This window comes from Fundulus heteroclitus, chromosome 16 (assembly GCF_011125445.2).
Source record: "Fundulus heteroclitus isolate FHET01 chromosome 16, MU-UCD_Fhet_4.1, whole genome shotgun sequence".
NCBI classification, from domain to species: domain Eukaryota; kingdom Metazoa; phylum Chordata; class Actinopteri; order Cyprinodontiformes; family Fundulidae; genus Fundulus; species Fundulus heteroclitus.
Genome location: NC_046376.1, coordinates 13,161,786 through 13,183,765, shown reverse-complemented (window position 1 = coordinate 13,183,765; position 21,980 = coordinate 13,161,786).

The window sequence follows — 21,980 nt, the reverse complement described above, 5'->3', positions numbered from 1 at the left end:
TTTATTGCTTTCTCAAAATTCTGACATTTTCATCCAGAAAGATTCCTTTGCTTTAATTTTTATTTATTTATATTTAGAAGGGGGGGGGGCAGGGCAGATGGTGATGCCACAGCTTTGTAAGCCTCAACATTCGAGTTAAATGGAGGTCTACCTGTGTCCTCAAACACAAGCACATCTCTACCAGTCTGACTATTCTTGGGTATATTGTCCAGATGTCTAGTAGCGGCAGCGTGGGAATGTGCAGACGTAATTTTTCAGTCTGTTATTTTTCCACGCCTGCTCACACATCAGGCCATAATCAGTTTATTCAGCCCACCTGCTTCCTCTCACCTGTGTTCTGCTCTATTTAAGCTGCCTTCAGCCACAGACACCTTGCCAGTCCGGCGTTACTGCCTTGCCAATTTTTAATCTCTCAGTTTTGACCTTGCTTCTGAACTGTAGCTGTCCTGCCTCCTCCTAGTCAAACCCTGCATTTATCTCTGCTTACTGGGCATGGGACACAGATTTTGACCTCCGCCCGCACCTCACTACTTGCCTTTGACGAGGACAAGAACCCGGTGTTAGTAAAGGTTCTTAAATACTTTGAAAGTTTGTTTGCCACATCCAGAGACCCACCCTTGAGCCACATCTTTATGTTGCATTAAATGTCTGATCCATCAGACTTGTTATGTTCCCTCCGTCAGGTCCTGAAATTCTTTACAAGATTATATATCCATGGTAAATCACTTTATTACCTCTATTTCCCTGGTGACGTGTCTTAATATTACCAGTCAAGTTAAGAAACACTGTTTTAAATGTCAGCCAGTTTTTAACACTCTTTACAATGCTGGCTATCTTTTCTAACGTACCCAAAGTTAACATTCTTTCTCAAGGTGGATATTTAAATGCCGGATTGGGAGCCTAGCAAAAACCCTACCAAGGCTTATTAATGGAGTGTCAGGCTGCAGCCATAAAATGAGATAACAATAGCTGTCAATGCATCCTTCTATGGTGCATTGACCTTCATCCACTGGTTAAAATACCAAATTCAAATTATTGTTTGTGACTGAATAGCTGATTTTCATAAAAATACCCCTTGCTTCTGATAGTTTAGCACTGAAAAATCTCAGCAATATGTTTTTTGCTGGGTCACAGTCAAAAAAACAACAGCAGGAGTCAATGCTGATTTCAAGAGTCGGTTTTAAGAAAGGAATGGCTCTAGTTTACCACTGGAACCAATTTGACAGGAGGAAAACCCATAAAGGTATAGTGGCTGATCTTTTTTTTTTGGCTTTGAGTTCTGGTGGGATCACCTATTGGTTGTCCCACGTGCCAATCACTGTAAAGTCCAGTGTGCGTTCACGCTGGCGTTAGCCGTTCATTGCGGCTCCACAGCTCTCACCGTATACTTTGAAAATGGCTGAATTGCAAGAAGCAAACTGTATAACAAGTTTATGAGAAAAAGAGAAGGGCCTCAGAAGAAAGAAGTAAGACCAGAGTATACTTGGGGGATTCTTTAATGTAATCCCCCTGAGGAGCGGAAGAGCAGGTGAGATGGTTTTGCACATGCGCAGTTGTTCAAAAGCTGACTTGGGCGTACATTACCTACATTACCAGGAAAATCATCCACTCTCCCATAACAAAGTCATCAGATTTAGTGTTGTTCTGCATGTAAATTACAATATAAGAGTCATAAGTCGTCAGTCTTCTATTTAGACAAACAACTTCTGTTGTGTTTTCACTGCTATGTCTCATTCAATCTTTAGAGAAATGAAGACTAGAGTTTAATATATCTTCCTTAGGCTACAACTGCACTCAGTAGACTCTCCATTGTCTAAAGAAACTTTTTACTGACTTGACACTTTGAAGGGAGGCGAGTTGATAGAGGATGGGAAAGGCTTGGGGGCGGAGGCGCAGACAGACAGATGATGGACACATTGTAACCCCTGAGGAACTCTCTGCATTTGTCTACTTCAGCTTGTTGTACAAGTCACTGCTATTTAGTCCCAAAGTCAGGGCTAATATAGTTTCTTTTCTGAGTCATACAAGTAGTGAGGAGAAATAAAACGTATTTCAGCATGTTGTGAAACAGCAAGCTTCTCATAATGTCTCCTGGATGTTTTAAAATCCTTATCAAGTATGGAAAATCACGTTAAAAATTGCTAATTAAACCTTCTCCTTTAAATGGACGATCATTGCAGGATGCTCGTTGACATTTTGGTACTCAAGTGCTTGGCAGCCTTGGTAAGTGTGAGTTAAAACCTAAAAGATTAATTTAAACATGTTTTTTTTTTTTTACATGGTAAAAACGTAGGAGAAACACTACCTTTAGTTTACGTACATTTATTCGGTACAAATGATTGGGTTTTTTATGGATTTGTTGTTTTTTTAATTAACAGTGCCACACCCATGGACACCCCTAACAATTCATGTAAAACAAATGTCCCTGAAACATTTTTCAAATGAATCACAGTGGCTAAAAAAATCCTAATAAGTAATCGGTGAGTTTGTGTCTCCCTTGTGTGTAAATATGAGCTGCCACTCTTCAAAATAGGAAAGACAAGACAACACGGCGTGTACCGTAATGGTTTTTACAACTCAGGAAGTGGTAATTAAAACAAAATAAAGCTCCTACTACAAAATTGCCTACTACGTATCTGAAAACAGAACAATTATTTAAAAGGTTTATAACAACTCCATTGGTGAAAAACTAGGCTGGGTGATGACTCAGGTTTATCTTGTCAGCACACAGCATGTGAAGGATGAGAAAGTGTGAAAAACATATTACAAAAAATTACTCTCAGAAAACTGTACAGAGACGCATCTTTGCATCACCAAGTCTTCATCTGACAAAATAATCATTGGAGGACTTTTCGTTTAAAACATCCCAAAAAAAAAAAAAAAAAAAAAAAAAAAAAAAAAAAAAAAAATAAAAAAAAAATAAAACATCCCATTACACTTTTTCTGTGCAGCACGCTCTAATAACCAACATTTCAATTTAAATCACCAATGTAGCTATTTTAGTTATTAACTATTTAGCATTTTCTTGGCAACAACAATTTAATTTAAGGGAACATTTATTGAAAAACAGGCTATTGGGCTTCTTCTCTACATAACCAAGTTATTTATATATTCTTTTAAATACACTACATCTTTTGGCTGCATACGCATGGAGCAGTTCAAGATGTTTACCATTTGCCAAATAAGTCTGATGTGTTTAAGTGCGTTTGTTAAAAGCTTCAAGTCTTGGAAAAGAAAAAAAAGCCCAACTCTATATTTTTTGTTCCCATTTTCAAGCACTGACCCATAGAAAAGCACCTCTCACAAAACATTTCCCTGCTTTTGCAGAGTGGGAATGTTAACATGGGGCAATGGACATCAAATTCCTTTTAAGGAGCAAAAAACCTCCAGCAGGCCTGTAAAGCTTGCCCTTTTTTTAATCACTATCTTTCTAAGTAAAGGTTTCACTGGGGATAAATGTAACCCTTGCCCAGTCAAGGAAACTGTACAGCACAGATGTCAAACCCTTTTGCTGTAGATTTTCTTCCGTGGTTAGGAGTTAAGAGTTTGGGGAAAATAAGTTTTAAAAGGTTGAAAATCATGCATCCAATAGAGAAGGTCAGGACTCAGTCTAGCATCTGTACAATCTGTCTCGACTCCCAAGTAGCACCTTATGCTATTTATGAAATTCACCAATTAAAAACTTTTTCTGTTAAAAGGCAGTAAAAGTCTGCATATTTCATCTATGCCTTATCTCCTTGTTCTTGGGGAGGCAGATTGGCACAATTAATGCTAGGAGCAGGTTTATAAGTGTGCTTAATTAAAGCATGGAAATGTTGTTGTGGATAAGTATGGATTTGCATGAGCACACGTTCCTTCCTGGGCAATAACCCCTCTCTGCTCTGACAGCCAGCCAAGAAGAAATAAACCACAGTTCACAAGCTTTTTGGGTCTAGTTTTCCTTGTAAAAATAAGATAGATCTGCATTCTTGGATACTAAAAAATGTAGATTATGTGTTCACTAATATGAAGAGTATAGGTTATAAGGACAACTATAATTATCATGCTAATATTACATGAACCGTGACTTTAGTGTTTCTCTTTAAGTATCAGTCCTGTATTTTGAATATTTGTTTACTGCATGAAGACATGAAAAAAAAAACTGTAAAATTGCACAAATATCATGATTAGTGAGTGAGAGTTACAGCTAAAGCATGCATGCTACTCGTGTTATCAACATCAGCTAAGATCGCCGTACAGCCTGCTACGGCAAATATATTAATGTAATTATTGATCTAAATAGAAACAGAAAAGTCTTTAAACACCTTCTAGATTTAGAAGTTTATTCACATTTCCTTGGTATTGGGTAGAAATGGCATTTACACTCGGCATCAGCATTTACAAACGCATGTAAGGCACTAATAGACTAACTAGGAGATTCATAAGAAACAAGAATATGGATGTTTGGTACTACCAACATCAGGCATATAGAGGATCTATCCAAAAACCCTTATTGGGTAAGGCAAGGCAAGGCAAGTTTATTTATAAAGCACTTTTCAGTAACCAGATGATTCAAAGTGCTGGGTGAGAACTTGTTAGACAAAGCGGAAGTGCGAAAGCGGTCGCCATGATAAGTGCTGTCTGAATAGTGCCGTCAGTAAGGAAGGATTTAGGAAAAGTAGCCTGTACGCTCTATCCCTTGGCTAACTTAGCTTAGGAACCTTGCAATGTCCCTCACCAGGAGCTATAAGGAATCCCACAATCCTTTGCATGACATGACGTATCAGCCCAGCCCACCACATGGAAATTAACGAAATATGTCCGGAGAGAAGAGAGCGCACACTTTGTAGTTCAATTTCAGAAGGCTGTAGGCCCAGATTTGCATCATCCATGTGCATTTCAAAGCTCCTTTCCTCCCCACAAGTTTTTACTGTTGACCTCATTAAAGGTCAAGGAGCAGGAACTAGGAGTTATAATTAGAAAACTTCACAGCCAACAATTCTCCTGCAGCTCCTTATATTCCCCGGCAGCTTAATGAGGGAATTACTGACAAGTGTGCAGTTAGGAGCAGCCAACCACGCCCACCAGCTGAGATGCTTCAAAGGAAAGAGAACTCACACCAACAAAAAAAAACACACACAGGGTTCTGACAATTCCCCCAGACAGAACTGGTTTCTAACCCATATAATTGTACTTCCTCTTGATGCTATCTATTTTGTAAAGAGCAAGAAAATCCAGCTAAGCATCCAGAAGTACAATAAGTGCAGGATCTGCAGCAGTAAGTGCATGCAACATAAATAGTGTGGTATATGAGATGTATGTGTTTTTATAGCAAATGGACAGAATTTACAGATGAAAACATAAGTGCAGGTGAGACCATATATGCAGATGAGTGATCAAAAATACCCGCAATGATTGATTGAGATTCTATGAACTTATTATGCAGGTAGATTGGTGCGTTAAATGTAAGGCAAGTTTATTTATAAAGCACTTTTCAGTAACAAGCTGATTCAGAGTGCTGTACATGAACAACAGAAAAACAGAGGAGAGAAAAACATTACAGAGGCAAGCACGTTGCATTGAAACAGTATATGTAGACTATTTGCAGGAACTGTAACATAATTTACAATAAAGGAAAATAGATGATAAATTGGGTGATATAAATAGACAGACAGAGTGAGTATTATAAACAATAAGCAGTGGCCACTTGATACTACTAACCTAGTGCAGAATTTGGTGTACTGTGTCCAAACAGTAGTACTGTGCAAACAGAATGAATGAAAACATGATGCTGCGACCTCTGTATTCCACACTGGGGATGATGTGCTCTGTCTCAAAAGAATCCCTTATTTTCCTCGAAAATGTAATAACAGTCGTTTTGGACAAACACTTCAATTTTAGGTTCACAAGACCAAAGGACATGTCTCCAGAAATGACATCATGGACAGGATACCAGGCAACACAAAAACACACAGGGCAAACAGCAATGCCCACAGTCATATCTAAATTTAAACGACGTTGCACACTTTTCTGTTTGTTTTGTTCAAACGACTTGAAAAACAAATTGCTATTTTGTGAATAAATAACTACCCCCCATCTCCACCCCTTCTTAGTAATGTGTCCTGCAAAATTATAAGCTGTGACATAACACTTTACTGTATGAAAATCTTTCTCAAAGGCAAAAACTAAATGAACCTTTTTGTGTTTAATATTTGTACCACGAGACTGCTATTGGCAAATGTTAAGTACATTTTTAGACAAATTTCCAAGGCAACAAAGCTTCAGTGTTTTTTGCTGCCTATACCGCCTCAGGCAAAATAAATCAAAATACGAAGTTGCGTCAAGAGACACTGCTGCGAGTTCACCGTTCGCCGATCCATTATCGGTTTGGGGAGGAAACAGAGGGGTATGGATACATTTTATTACTGTAAACAAAGGCGGATGCTGTGGGTGCTTGACAGTGAGTGGACCAAGCAATAATCAAAGCAAAGTCCACTGCGGAGGGCAGACGTTGTTGTAAATATAGCCGATGTGTAGGTGGTCCAAACTGCTGGCAAGACATGACCCAAGAAAATCAGACAAACAGAGTGAGTATCCTGCTGCATGAAACATGACACTGTAAGCGCTCACAGGTCTCCTCCGTCCTTGAGTGCGCTGTGCAGGCGCCCACGATAAGCATTTCTGTCTATGACGTTTTAGTTGTTTGTTTGTTTTGTTTTGTTTTTTCAAAAAGATGGAAATGCAGGGAAGAAAAACCATAGCCCAGTGACAAACACAGAACTTTGTCGGTGGCACTCCCTCGTGGGCAATGACATCACTCAAACATCTAATTGGATGGGACTGACATTTGAAGAGAAGGGTGTTTCAGGATTTGCGCCCGTCTGGCTGCCATACAGAAACATCACGCTCCGCTGATTCACGAGGCGCTGTTAGTCTCCTCCGAAAACAAAACTCGCAGTCACAGTGTGTAGAGCCGAGAACGTCTGCTCTCGCGCACTCAACTTAATGGGCAACTCGGGGGCATCGAGGTGTCAGTAAGATTAAATAAGCAGGTTCAATCGGGCAACATTTCCACCCACTAGTGTCCAAGAATGCTTTCGATTATCAACCTCATGGAAAGGTCACAATGTTCATTACTCAACTTTATAGATATTAAAGCGCTCAAATTTACTGCTCTATCATCCTGTAATTAGATTCTTTGTGTCAAAGATGAACAAATACTAAAAGTAGACCATAAGTCTGCCTTTCCATGATTCTACTCAAACAGATCACATGCGAAGCTTATCTATGGCTCTGAGGTATAACAAGACTTATTATTATTATTATTATTATTATTATTATTATTATTATTATTATTATTATTATTATTATTATTATAAATAGACACATAGTTCAGACTAGAGCCCTTATTTCTGTTTAGAGGTGACTGTTAACATTTCTCTGTTACAGTTTTTCGGAGAGGAAGTGGAAAAATAGCAAAATTTTCCTAAAGTGTTAAAGACAAAAAAGGATATAACATAACACCAAATCATTGAAACTAAATATTATAAATAGCTGTACCACGCGTATGCAAACTAAGCGGTTGCTTGTGCCCAATAAAGTCATGGAGAGCATTAGAGTTGGCACAAAAGTCAGATTTACAAACAAAACTTTCTATGCTTTAGATTTCGATTGATAAATGTAGATTGATGTAATCCAACTGTAAGAATATTTCTGTGAATAAAGCACATTGTGCTTGAACAGATTAATGATTTAGAAGTTGTTGATGCCTATCTATTTATTGAAGATATACATTTACTTACACTGCCGTGGTAAAGACCAAGTAGATATATGTCAACATCAGGGCTAATTAGTGATTATTAGTGACAAATTTCTTTGAATCTTTTTGTTTTTTAAATTGATATAGAGACAAAATTTGTAAAATAATCTAATCAAACCAAAAACTACTTCTAAACTCTGGAGGCTAAAAAATCAAAACAAGAAACACAATCCTTGTATGTTTTTTTTAATGCTGACAGTTGGTTTTATTTTGTTTCATTTTGTGCAGAAATGCTAAAATTTTGATGCTTTGTTTCACTGACATTACTTTCCATTTGTAAACTGTAAGGATGCATTCACACCAAACGTGAATAAGGTGAATTATCCGCATTGTTCACCTGCCGTTGGTCGTTTGACACTTCGTCTCTCTCTCTCGCAACCTATTTGCGTGGACAACGCTGCAAATGTTTCGACCAGCTCGCTTCACCACATCATCAAATAGGAGCAGCGTCTATGCGCTTGATGGTTCCTCTTGTCCGTTCCATGGTGGACTTGGATTTTACCAAGCGATTCACAGTCCTGCATGTAAGGTGAAAAGCCAAATAACGGTGTCGGCAGCCCTGAGTAACACCAGTTACTCCAGAATCACTCCTAGGTCGGCGAATACTACCACCTGATCCAGGAGCTGTGGCTGGATGACGGTCACCTCCGGCGGTTCTTCTCTCAGTCCGGGACCCAGTCTGAGGACCTGCTGCCCCACGTCGGGGAACGGATCACCCTCCGGGACATCAATTACAGGTGCTCTATCCCCGCTGCAGAGTGCCTGTCCATCTGTATTCAGTCAGTAAATCAATTATTGCTCAATAGAAATCAAATAAATAAATTGTGCTCACAACCAGAGCCAGTCCCTGATTGGTTAACGCAAAGCGAATTGACAGAAAACTTCAGGTTGTTGAACTGAAGCCAAAATTCACTTTGCTCATCCAACACGTTGTTTGCAGTTGCCCTCCGTTCTATTTGCCCAATTTCCACCACATTTGCATTATTTGTATTTTAATTCTCTCCTGATCGCACCTTTACATAGGGATAACATTTAAATCACTCGCTCCATGCGCCTTGTTTGCATTCGGTGTGAACGCATCTTAACGGGATGTCAGATGTTCCTATATATTTTCTACTTATACTAAATTTTCTATTGTTAGAACATTAACATGATTGAAACAATTATCTAGTAACTTTTGTATTATAATCACAGAAAAAAAACAGCTTAAACTTACCATTAAATATTCATCCATCCATTTTCTGACCTGCTTAATCCCTCATGGGGTCGTGGGTGCCTATCTCCAGCGTTTACCGGGCGAGAGGCGAGGTACACCCTGGACAGGTCGCCAGTCTGAGGGCAACACAGAAACAAACAGGACAAACAACCATTCAAGCACACACCTAAGGACAGTTTAAAGAAGCCAATTAACCTAAAAGTCATGTTTTTGGACTGTGGGAGGAAGCCGGAGTACCCGGAGAGAACCCACGCATGTACAGGGAGAACATGCAAACTCCATGCAGAAAGACCCAGGATTGGATTAGAACCCAGAGCCTTCTTGCTGTAAGGCAACAGCGCTACCCACTGCGTGCAGCCCTACAGTAAATATTTAACAGTAAAATAAATAAATGTGTAGCATGGACAACTATACATCAATGATTTAGTTAATTTACAGTTCTATTGCACAAAATAGTGCACTTACAGAAAAATGTAGTGTAAAAATTGAAATAAAATTTTTTAAACCGTACACATAAGTCATAAACATGCAGTTGAATTTCAAATGCAGTACTGGGTTTTATTTTAGAATTGTACCTAGTGTCATTGTGACTCTATGATTTAAAAGAATTACCCAACAGTTTTGCAAATATGGTAGTTTTATTATTAAAAACAAAAGAAAAAAAACTTTCCAGTCAATGATTCAATACAATCCATGGAGTTTGCTTAGATAAAAAACATTTAGTTTAGTTTTTTTTTTTTTTTTACAAATCCACATACTATGCCATAAATAAATGCAATGATTGGACTGATTTGATCAAATGTCTGTAAAATGGATGTCTTGTAAAGAGCCTGCAGATAATATTTGTTTTCAACTGGTGTTACCGAAATTAATTCAATTTAATTCATTTAATTTACTCTACAAGGACAAACTGTACATAGCTTTACTATTAAAGAGCTGTTGCAAATACAGTAATTTTACAGTTAAAAATAGTTTACAGTGTGGATATTATAAAGGGAAATGTACCAGTGGTTGCGCTGGATGGTAGTTGGGCGGCCCCCTAAAGAAATTCTTTTTACGCCCCAATAGAGCCTTGCACTGACTCTGATAAATATAATAATTAAACAAAACTACTGACTTTTCAGACTTTTATTTTAGAATCAAAGCATAGCCCGTAAGTAATCCATTGTTTTTGTCTCAAGGGAATCATGTTTAACCTGGGAATCATTATGAAAAAAATAATCATTGAGGCAAATGGTAGCGTTAAAACCATCTAACAACTCTCTTATGGCTGCTGTTGTTCTTTAACCCTGCGGAGGAAATAAATGGAAACAGGCAAAATGAAAGAGAAAGAGATCCAGGAAGTTAGTTTAGAAGCACAGCCAGAAAGGAGCAGAGAGACTAAATGTTTCATTCATGTGTACTCAGCAATTATATCCCATATTTCTATGTTAATTTAGTGCCAGAAAACGCTGTTAGTTTAAATCATGTTGGTGCTCGTGGGATGTAATAAATAAGCGCTCATTGTGAGAGTGTAGTACCTTTCAATGAGTTTTGCTGCCTTGTGGTTATCTTCCCCTTTTGAAAGCAACATTTAATTGGTGTGAAACAGACCTTCATGTTCTTTCAAAGCCCTTGTTTTATTGACCTATTAACGAATGGACAGAACATTCCCTCACACATTTATTAGAACCATGCGCCAAAAATATGTTATTTATTTTCAGTACAACATTTTTTTTTTTTTTTATCTTCAGTCCCAGTGTTCTAGTTCATGTATTGCCTGAAATGCTAGAACAGTTTTTAAATGCATTTACATACCCCACAGAAACAAATAATTGTACTCCATTACTTGAGGTGGTGGAGATCAACGTTCCTTCTGGCTAGGACATGAACTCAAGTAGAGAACCTCTAGGAAGTCCAAACTTTTTTTACAGCCACAATTAGGGACGGAGGGTGCCCCCCCCCCCCCCCCCCCCCCAGGGTGCCCCCCCCCCCCCAGATCATTGACATGTCACAATACCAGGACACCCCTGTACAGTAGGTGGCGCTATGTAACAGAGATGGTTGCAATACAACCATCTAGAAGAAGAGCTTTACAATACATAGAAGTAAATTAGTGAACAAAGAAACTGAAGAATCAATTGCTGAAAAGATCAGATGGGAAATAACAGGAAGATTGTTTTATAGGATTAAAAAAGCAAGAAACAGGGGAAAGATTTGAGCATACCGGACCTTCTAACTACACTTCATTATACTTTTTAAAATGCAAAACTATAATACAGGGAGTCGTGACCGCTGTGGGAAGGATGAGACAGTTGAACCTGTTATATTGGTATGTCTGAAATGTAAGCAGGAAAGAGGATTTAGATAAAGTTTTAACAGAATATGAACATTGTAAATTTATTTATAGAGCAAAACGAAATTAATATAAAAAGGATTAATAGAATTAGATCTTTCTAGTATGAGTATATGCATATATATTGAGGGAAATTAGTTTTGCTCACATATATCTATTTTGATAAAATAGTTACATTTTGATATTTATTTTGATCCCATTTTTGATCACACATTTTGATTGAAATTACTTTTTGTTTGATTTGAATAATAAAAAGATACATTTTCCTCCATACATACAGCACACACGCTTAAGATATGAAACCATCAAGAACCCCACTCCAACCAGATGGTGGCGGTAATGCACACCTCCAGTTTTTTGTCAACTTCTAAAACCTAGGGGATGGAGAAGAGGAGCCAGAAAGAATGGAGTCTAAAAGGACGCAAATCAGGATTATAAATAAAGCATTGTTCTGATTTTCACAAAGTACAAAACTAATGCATAGAATATAGTAGGTGAAGGCTATAGTTACACATAAATTTACAGTAGGTGGTGGTATGCACCACTAATGTTGTTCGCGATCCGAATAATAAGAAGAATTATGCTGTTTCCAGAACTGAAGATGTCAAAGATATGGACACATACAGTAGCTGCCACCTGAAAAGGAAGCCAGAGGTATCCCAAATGTGGTGCTGATCATGAATTCAAAGAATGTGAAGATCATGATGTGCAGAAAAAATGCTCTAACTGTGGTAGTAAGCACAGAGTGTCATATGGGAATGTGAAGTCAGGAAAAGGGTGGTAGAAATTCAACAAGTTAAAAAATCAATTAGATAAGTTATCCAGAGGCAGTGAAGAGGGTTGAAAAAATAATGAAAGTTTGAGAATGTATCATAAACCAGCATAAGTTTGGGAAGGCATTCGGCGCTAGGCATATTGACTTGGAATATATAATAGTTAAAGTTTGGAGTGAAGATGGAAAATAAATTTTCTAAAGAGACCTAGGAGCTGTGTGCTTTTTGGCTTACCGCAGTTTAAGCAGAGACCCATTTATTAAAGAATGTAAAGTTATGTTTCCCTCTTTTTTGTGCAGTAAATGTGACTTAATGGTGTAGGGCAGTGGTTCCCAAACTTTTTTTTAGCCGCACACCCCGTTCTGTGTCCCAACTGGGTTGACGAACCCCCAATCTTTAAACAAAAATAAATAAAAGCAAATACAAAAATGCTTTTTCATAGCCATATTAAAGGTGGCATGTTCAATCATGATCAAATAACCAGAACACACTTAACAAAACAAAAAGTAAAGAAAATTGCAATTGCAGTTACAATAAGACAACCATCTTAAAGATTATAGAAATAAAATTAGAACATAATTCGAATCAATTTGCAATAAAGTTACACACAACATCCACAACAGGATCCTGGTGATTTTCAGGTGCATCAGTACATTTTTTAACAGGGGTACAGTTAAGAAATAATTTCTAGCTGATGTAGTATTTTGTTGTAAAGGGGCGCTTGTGATGATGAAGTTGGTCGTTTTCCTAATTGGATCTGGTTATCAAACCCAGGCAACCCTGCATTCTGGTGCACAGCTTTATAGAGGGGTGGTAAGGGAATTGTTCCCGCTCTGTTTAAAATACATTATGACTTGGGTCTGCTTGTTATGTGTAACCTGTGTGCATTCTGAGTCTCATTTAAAATATATATATATATGGTAACAAACGATTCTTTATTGTGGATTGGTACCTTCCTCTGCAATATTTGCCAGGGAAATAATAAAACCCAGCTCCAGTTCCTGATCAATCACACAACAGTTGTTGGACACGCAAGAAAAAAGTCCTGTCCAGAATGTGTGTCAAGAACTCCTAAACCAGAACTACATCAAAACAAAATGACGTCATCTTTTTCTTGCACTAGAGATCTGTTTCTGCCGGAGAACGTATTGATCTTAAGTTTGAGGAACTTATTGATTTATAATGGTCTTTATGTTCTCTCTGTTGTCATTGCTTGGGCACATAGGAAGCAATGGCATTTCGGGATCTGGTTTAGTTTAGTTTATTTTGGAATGAATTAAACCCATGAATCATGTTGGGGTAAATCACATTCTGGTCATTGTTCTCAAACATCTGGATTTCTGATCTCAGTCTGTAATCTGTTTGCAGTTAGGAATCTAGGAATACTATGTAATGTCATTATTGTGTTAATCATCCTTGCACATTTAAGTTCACCAGATTCAAATTTTCTGTGTCAAGGAGAAGCATTGAAAGTGAATGTGCATTGAGTGGAAGAACAGCAGAGAAAAGGTGTGACTGCATTTTTGGCTTTAATGCACATCCATGTAACATTTACCAATCTGGTTCTTGAATATATCAAGATACTGAATATATTTTGAATACAAATATAATAATTAAAGCAATTATATCAAGCTGAAACATTAATAGGTGATGGTTGGATAGAAATTACAGTAAAACATGAAAGATGCAATATACATGTCTTAGAGCCTAATTACAGCTATCTGATGGTCTTACGCTGTGTGAGTATATAATGCCTGAACGCCACCTGTGAGTGACGCCACTTTATGCTTGGATCCTCTCCGCTCTGAGACTCAATCTGCTTCCGCTACAATGCAGTGCAGCAAGATGTGCATAAAACTTTGTTTTCATGCTTCCCCTTTTTGACTGATTCACTTAAATTCCAGTATCTTGAAAGTTAACTATTTATATATATATTTTTTATATTAACCCATTACAAGAACACTGACCACCAGGAGAAAAATAAATAAATAAATAAATAAATAAATACATAACTGATTAATTCTAAATGAAAGATTACTCATCACCTATTTACTCTATCCTTCCCAGCTCTTTGGTCTTTTGTTTTTCTTGTATTTTTGCTTTATTATTAATTCTGATTTGTAGGATTATTTTTCCTATTGGATGGTAAAACCAACAGGGATGAATGACAGTCAAGCTGCTATTGTTGCACGTGTAAACATCTGTTTATCACAGGGTGCGTTTTAGTTATATTAATAAGGAATGTGGATGTTGATTAAATAGAAAACAGATTAAGAGGTAAGTTGACACCCAACGGAAACAGGACTTTAAGACATGTGTTTGTTGCCTAAAACAGGGAATAAAACTAAAGAATGTGACTTGTAAAGGGCAAACCATTAAACCTTTGGGTAAAACGTAACAAAACTTAAAATGTTTATGCTATTATGCATTGAAATGTATTCATTAAGAGAAATATCTCATTCGGCAAAGACGTAAAACAAACTGCCTTCCATGCAAGAACAAAAAAATATATATTATGGTGTGGTTACTGAAACTAAATAGGCCAAGTGGAAGATTTGGGAGTACAATAATTTATAAATAATGGTCTGCACTTTCTCCCTCCCTAAATGGAGAGTGAGAAGGCAGCCAGGGACAGAAATGGAGAAAAGAAGAGGGGGAGAGAGGGCTACCAGCATTTACCTTTCGATAAACATGGAGTTTCACTCAGCTCACAGGGGTGGTATGAGCTCTCTGGTCAGTCAGATGCACTGATGGAGATAAGCCAAACTGACATCATAACAACAGCTGAGACATATCAGCAATCCCTTTCCTTGTCTTCTTCTCTACCTCTTTCTGCCTTTTCTCTCTCTACTCCCTCAAAGACACTGTGCCTTTGCTAAGAGAGCCGTCTCTGACTCCTGCCTCCCTCGTCCTCTCTTTTGCCTCCTCTCTCAGCCCTCGCAGCCGTGTCTCCTTTCCACTGATTAGCCATGCAACACCTTTAATAACATCCATCAGCCCACCACTTTTCCCACCCTCTTACACCCACTTCATTTGTGCGGGGAGTGAGAATCACAGACGGCAAGTAATTTGGGATAAAAAGAAGATGGATGTGCCTCAGTGTGAACAACATGCTCAAGAGCCCCCACCGCAGACAGTAGATGGAGAGGAGAGGACCTTTGGGTTTGGGACCTCTTTGTGCTGTTTCCATCTTCATTCAATAAACGTTACCTTAAAGGATGGCGTTACCTCCGCACACATTGTTATACTTGGCTACAAATCCTTTACTTCTAGATAATCTGAAACAGCTAAGAAGAGAAGGTATAGTGAAACAGTTTTCAAGTTGAACACTATAAACTATTCTGCTTCAGGGTTTTAACAGGATTGGGATGCATTTACACCCCTTTTAACATATTGTCACGCTGCAATCACGAATCCCAGTGTATTCTTGGGACTTCATGCAATACTCCAGCGAAAAGAACATGTCGTTTTCAAAATCATTAACATATAAAAAATTGGAATCTGTTGGTTTAGGGTTTTTTTATGTAAATTATTTCAAAATCTACATGTTCTTTTCATTTGAAATCCCAAGAATGCATTTATATATCTCAGTATATAGAGAGATATAGTGGGTGAAATGACAATTCTGATGTTTTGATTTTAAAAAAAAATGTTAAAAATTGCAGCGTAGTTAGAAACCACTCAGGTGCTCTTTTTAAATATCCGTTTGATGAAATTATTGCATGCCAAACCTTGGCCAGGTGGACAACAACTTTTTACCTCCTCTGACTGACGGCTCAGCAGAAAGTTTCCCCATTGCTCTTTGCACACAGCTGGTACCAAAAATAAAATGTCACGCTGGCTCATTCTCACGGTTTGAGCGACTATTTTTAAATAAAGACTGACAAGCTGTAAGGAACTTTAAGCAGATGTCCATCCGCAAGATGTGTCTAAAGAACCGCATTAAAATATGTGAATATTGAAAAGAAAGCATCAGATGAAGCCCATTTCTAAGCGGGTACAGGAGTTTGACTTTGGAGAAATTTTGGCTTCGCTCACATGCTATAAAACAACCAAAATTAAAAGATGCCTAAATGGAAAACAGTCTTTAAAACTACTGGAATTTCCCAACTTGTTGCCTGCTGTGAAATACGCCTGTTGTTCTCCAGTCAGGAATAAAGTTTGACATGCAGTAAAGCCATCGGAACATGATGTTACACACCACTGCTGTACTTTCTACTTCCCTCTGTTTGCCAATGGCACTGCTGTACGTGGATCGCGCTGAATGGTCAGCTTATCGAAATATTTGACCACCAATTCGGCCTAAATGAGATGTTTAAGGTTCTTCATAGTCCTATTATCACAGTCTTCTTTGCTACTTTTTGCCAGTGAGTGAACTCTACCTATATGAATATTTGGCATAAAATTAAATAACAAGCAATGGACCTGTAGTGCATCGCTTTTGGCGAATCAGCAGAACAAACGGTGCAGATAATCGTGAACGCTTTCGTCTCCACGCTCTCTCACTGTCTGCACCTGGCCATCGGTTTCGGAGGCTAGCCGTGACTAATGACATCTAGACTACACGGAGGAAGAACCTCGCACTAGATCATGCACAACCTCAGGGTCATTGTGTTCTTAACATATGTCCTGCCAATGCTGAGAAAGGAGATTAGTAGAGCGGCTGACGTCAAGGCTGAATGAATACCAAGATTTTTTGCTCCTTAACACAAGGCTGTGCTTTAAATGTGCTGAATGCACATGGAAATAAAATATTAATGCACACCTAGGAGGAAGGTTATTGTGTCTAGAGCGAATGCATTTGTTGGGGCTCATCTGCCACGTTGGGTTTAATGGTGAAAAGTGCACAACCCTCAAGGCCCAGTGACATGGACGACTGCTGAAGGCCTGTCCTCAACGATCACATCTTTCTTTAAAAGGCCCAGGCCAGGGATCTAAATAACACAAAGGGCAGCAGCCTAAAATTAATTACTACGCCTGTAGAGGATGGCCACTAAATACAGTGTATTACCTTAAATACCATTTAAGGTAATCATTATGGCTCTACCTGGAAGGAAAGTATACTGGTTTTAAAAGGTTACAGCTGAAGAAAAAAAAAATCATCTAAACTCGATTATTTCTAATGTGATCTACCGTTCTGTTTTTGAGCTGCTTTAATGCAGTCTGTTCCTTCCACAATTTGAAACAATGTCCTCACTGCATGTTCGAAAACACCTGCAATAGGAAATAGGGTGTAAAAAAAAAGATCTGGTGTTCTGCAGCCTTCTCCATTCCACTCGCCATTCTCCTTTTTCACCTTCTTCACAGCCTAACATCTCTCCTACATACACATCCTGTGTTTGCCCATGGACACTTTTCATCAATGCACACAACATCTTTTCTTGCATCTCATCGATCCCCCCCTTATTGAAAGAAGCCTCATTTGCAGTCTCCTTCTTGACATTTTTTTTCCCTCTCCTGTCTCTTTCTTTTCCAAACTCTTGACAGGCTGTGCAGAATTTGGCAGTTTGCTGTTCTCCCCTAATCCTTTGCCAGACTTTCCTCCTTCACAAATATACAAGGATTTTAGAGGAAGTTCAGTCAGACGTCAGATGGCTAGAAACACATTCCAGCTTCTTGCATACTGTTCGCAAATCAGGAAAATACAAATGAGCTATTTTAGTTCAATTAAAGCCGTGATGCAAACCGCATCTGCATTTGTCTCTTGTATTGAATGTTAAGGGTGCCGGCCAGACATACAGGATATTTTAACCCATGCCAATGATACCAGTGGCAGTTTGTTTTCTCATTTCATTGTTAATATGTTTTTTAAATAATTAACAACTTAATAGAATATACCTTTAAAAAACTAACTTCTGTATTCACTGATAGAAGGTGTTACCTAACAAGCTAAGTAAGGGTAATGTGCTCAAAAGGGAATTATTTCCTGTTTTCTCTGTGTTTTCATTCATGTTTAATTCTCAGAGGGGTTTACTTGTATACTGTGCTGCAGCATGACCTGAGTGTCATGCAAGAATGGACAGTGTTAGAAATAATTAATTAATGTGTTCATTTGAAAAAAAAACCCAAAAAAACCCAGAAGATTAACTGAGTTATTTTGTACCCCACTTGCAACCGGCAGGGGATACCGCGGAGAGGAGACCACATTTTTTCCTACCGAGCTGCGTCTCGGTGTATAAATGTGTGCGCGTTAGTGAGAGCGACTGGGTGAATGTGGCTTTGGGTGGTCAGCATGACTGGAAAAGCGCTATATAAGTTCAGTCCATTTACCATTTTTGACTTCCTTCCCCACCATCAGGTGGAGGAAAGCAGCTAAAATAAATGCACAGATGTTTCCTGTTATTTTACATGTTTGAGAGGTTTTTTTTTTGTCCTAATGTGCTGAAACAGAGTCACGGTATTAAAGAGGAACCCTGTGGTGTTCTAGCTCCCTTATGACCAAGGTTAGACATATGCCAGCTGATATTCAAAAATATCCATTTTAGAATGTTTTGTAATCTATTAGTAAACTCCATTTCAAACATACAAAAGGTAAAAGATTGGACAAATGTGCTAAATGACCAAGAACTAGTTTTAAGGCTAAGGTTGTGAACTTATTTCAGAACGTTAATGAGGAACGTGGGTTAATTCATTTTAACCTGGCTGAGCTGAATTTAGGAATGGTTTTTGTTAATAAGCTTGCAAAACACTGCATAGGTTTCCTGGTTATTCAGCTAAAAATAATAAATTATAACGCAAAAACGTAGAAGGGGTTGGTCAAGAGAACCAGGGTAGACTGAAATATCCAAGCTGCTTTTCAAGCGCCAGACATACATCCAGGCCTGTCCTTAAAACTGCTCCATCATCTGCCACAGCCAGAAAACACACGTACACGACAGGTGAACTTGAACAAGTCAGCCCCGACATGCCTCCACATGTTGCACAGCCTTTATTGCCGCAAACACCAAGCCTGAGCAGTAAAAGGTACGTACGTTAATCATTTTAACACAAAGAGTAAGGTGCATTACAGGAGGGAAGAAGCAACTATTCAAAATGCAATGTTCCATTAAGCTACGCACAAGTCACATAGTGAATGTTCTGCTATTGGAGTTGTAGCCGCAGAACATGCAATTTAGAAGTGAACAAACATAAATGGAAGTCAAATGTAATACTTCAGTTTGGAATAAAAATTGTTACCAGTTAAATTTTTAGAGATTGTGATTATACTTGACACTGTTTGTCTCAGCATCTTTTAGCATCCAACATGGCCTGTTATTCTTTATTTATATTTTTGGCGCAACCCTTTGCTCCCTCTGTTTATTCTCTATAATATATTTTTTTACTTCACCCAAGTTGTATTTCCCGGGGAAAACAGTCTTTCACTTTAGATGAAAATGCTCCAGAATCCATGTTGGGATCCATCCAAAGTGACTGATCCAACCTGGAGTTTACTGAAATTGATCCCCTTGAAACTGGCATCTTTGCGTTGATTCACCTGCCTCCAATTCGAACCATCTAAAGTCAGTACTTGCTGCCCTTCTGTGACATCCAGTGACCCAGATGTTCGCTGTGCAAGGACATTTTTCTTTACGTGCTTTTTAAAAAGTTTGAAGTCCTGCTGTGTGAAATCTATCCTTTCTTTACTTCCTCTTAGCATTTTACAGTTGTTCAAAATGTAAAAGCACCACCAGCGATTCACTTTCTAAGGAATTTATATTCTTTGTAATTTTGAATTAATTATTTACAGTCACAGAAAAAGAAAAAATTTCCATGTTGCAACACAATCCACTTTCCATTTTATTGTCTGATGCAAAAGTGACATCATGATAAAGAACCCAAACAGCAATTGAGCCAACAGCCTCGTGCATCCTCTACGAGCCGAAGCCAGTACGTGCATGATTAATTACTGACATAAACAATTTTTTTTAATCTACTTTTGATGCAAGAATGATGAAACCTGAAAGAGTGATTAACTGTTACACGTCAGGTATGGGTAAACAGGAACATATTAATTTAGAAATTCCCTGACAGAGGGAACCCAGGCAGTGTGAGTGTGTTGGTTTGATCCGCAACCCAACACACTCACACTGCGTTAAGTCTTCCTGTTAAGTCAACTGCAACATTCTCTCTTTTCCTATGGAATAAGAAGGTTTCTTTTTGCATTCTTCTTCCCTCCCCTAAACCTCCACAGCTGAGACACCACAGACTCAGTATAACCTTGTCTCCACTCTGATCCTGAAAGCACATATCTAAAGCCCCGGGAAACACAAAGGCAGAAGGAAAGGGACTAAAACAGTATGTGTGTGTGTGTGAGGCTGTAAGTTGGTGAGCCTGAGTGAGAGAAAGGAGTGGGTCCTGCAACTCAAGCCCTCCAGAAATCAATTGTACAAACTTCTCCATGAGTGCCCTCCTTTGCCCCCTGTACGTTCTGAACCAGTCAAATCAATTTCCAGGCATGTGTGTCTTTGTGCACCTCCATGATATTTCGACGGAGGAGAGCTGGAGGAGCACAGCAGAGAGCGTAGATGGAGGAAAGGAGAGAAACAGACAGAAGTAAACGATAAGCAATTCCCTGGATCGGATATCCCCAAATGTCACCAAACTGAAAAGTCTCCCCAGTGTTGTAAGACAGCTCAAGACTTTATGTTGCTCCTTTAAAGGTAAAGCATGTTCCATCTTTATTTCATGAGTATGTCCTCATTTATAACATAGTTTTTGTTTAAAGGAGTCACACGTTGAATTTTTTATTATTTTTTATTTGTGATGCATCACATCTGCCTGTAGCGTCTCACAGCTGTATTCTTACTGTGGAAACAATGAATCATTGGTTTCGTCTCACTGAACGCTTTTTCCCCCAAAAAAATACTTAGTGATTTATGACTCAAAAGGTGAGTAATGATGCTGGGAGTATTTATCTCTCTGCGTGCTCCCACTTTAAAAGTGGGAAGAAATTATACACTCGCGATGACACAGGAAAGTTGCGAATCAAGTTTACTGATCTGTTGGGAAAACGCAATCGGTTATTTTCTCTCTGTTCAGAATTATCTCTTGTGCGCTTGTATTTGTTGTCTCCCTGCTTAGAAAAGCATGAACGGAGCATACATTACATATCCCAACTTTGATTTCCTGAACTTTTCACTGAAGACAGTAGACAGGGCAGAGCGTTTCCTTTATTAAGGCCTCCCTCTACTGGGACTTAGGGGGAGATTTTGGCGTCACGCCTCCCTGCCACAGTTTCTGTAAATCGGCTTTCTGTGGCCATGACAGTCATTAGCCTTGCCCCCGGCGGTAATCCGCCAGTTTCTGTCTCTAATGGAAGTAGGAGGTAAAATGCACACGTTACAGCATCGGCTGGGTCTCATAGTGAACCTGCAGGCTGTCCACGGCCAAGTGTGGAGCGCCTATCTGTAATGCAAAAAAATTATACCTGATAAAGCAGAGAGTCATTTTGACCAAAGTCATACAGAAAAGGTCTGGGATTGAGAAATAATGGAAAGTTGAGTCAGTGAGAGACATATTTATCCCATGTTGTATTGTGTGTCGTACACTAGCTCCACTTTGTCCAGCCAAAGCAGTAAAATGCAGCTTTCCCTCTGATGCATCGGTGTCGGACATCTTGGAACATCAGTGAAGAGGTGCTTTTCACAATTTCCCTTTAAAGTTCAATTGTACAATGTTCCAACAAATAACTTACATATTAATCAAGTATGAACAGATTCAGGTCAGATGGCATAGGAAGAGCGAGTTTATGGTGACACCATTGTGACTTGCTGAGGAAAAACCTGAGAAGCGTCAGACGGTGAGGAGCAATCAGGTTAATAAGGACAATCTTATCTAAATAGTAGACTGAGTGAAACAACAAAGATGTTGTGAAACATC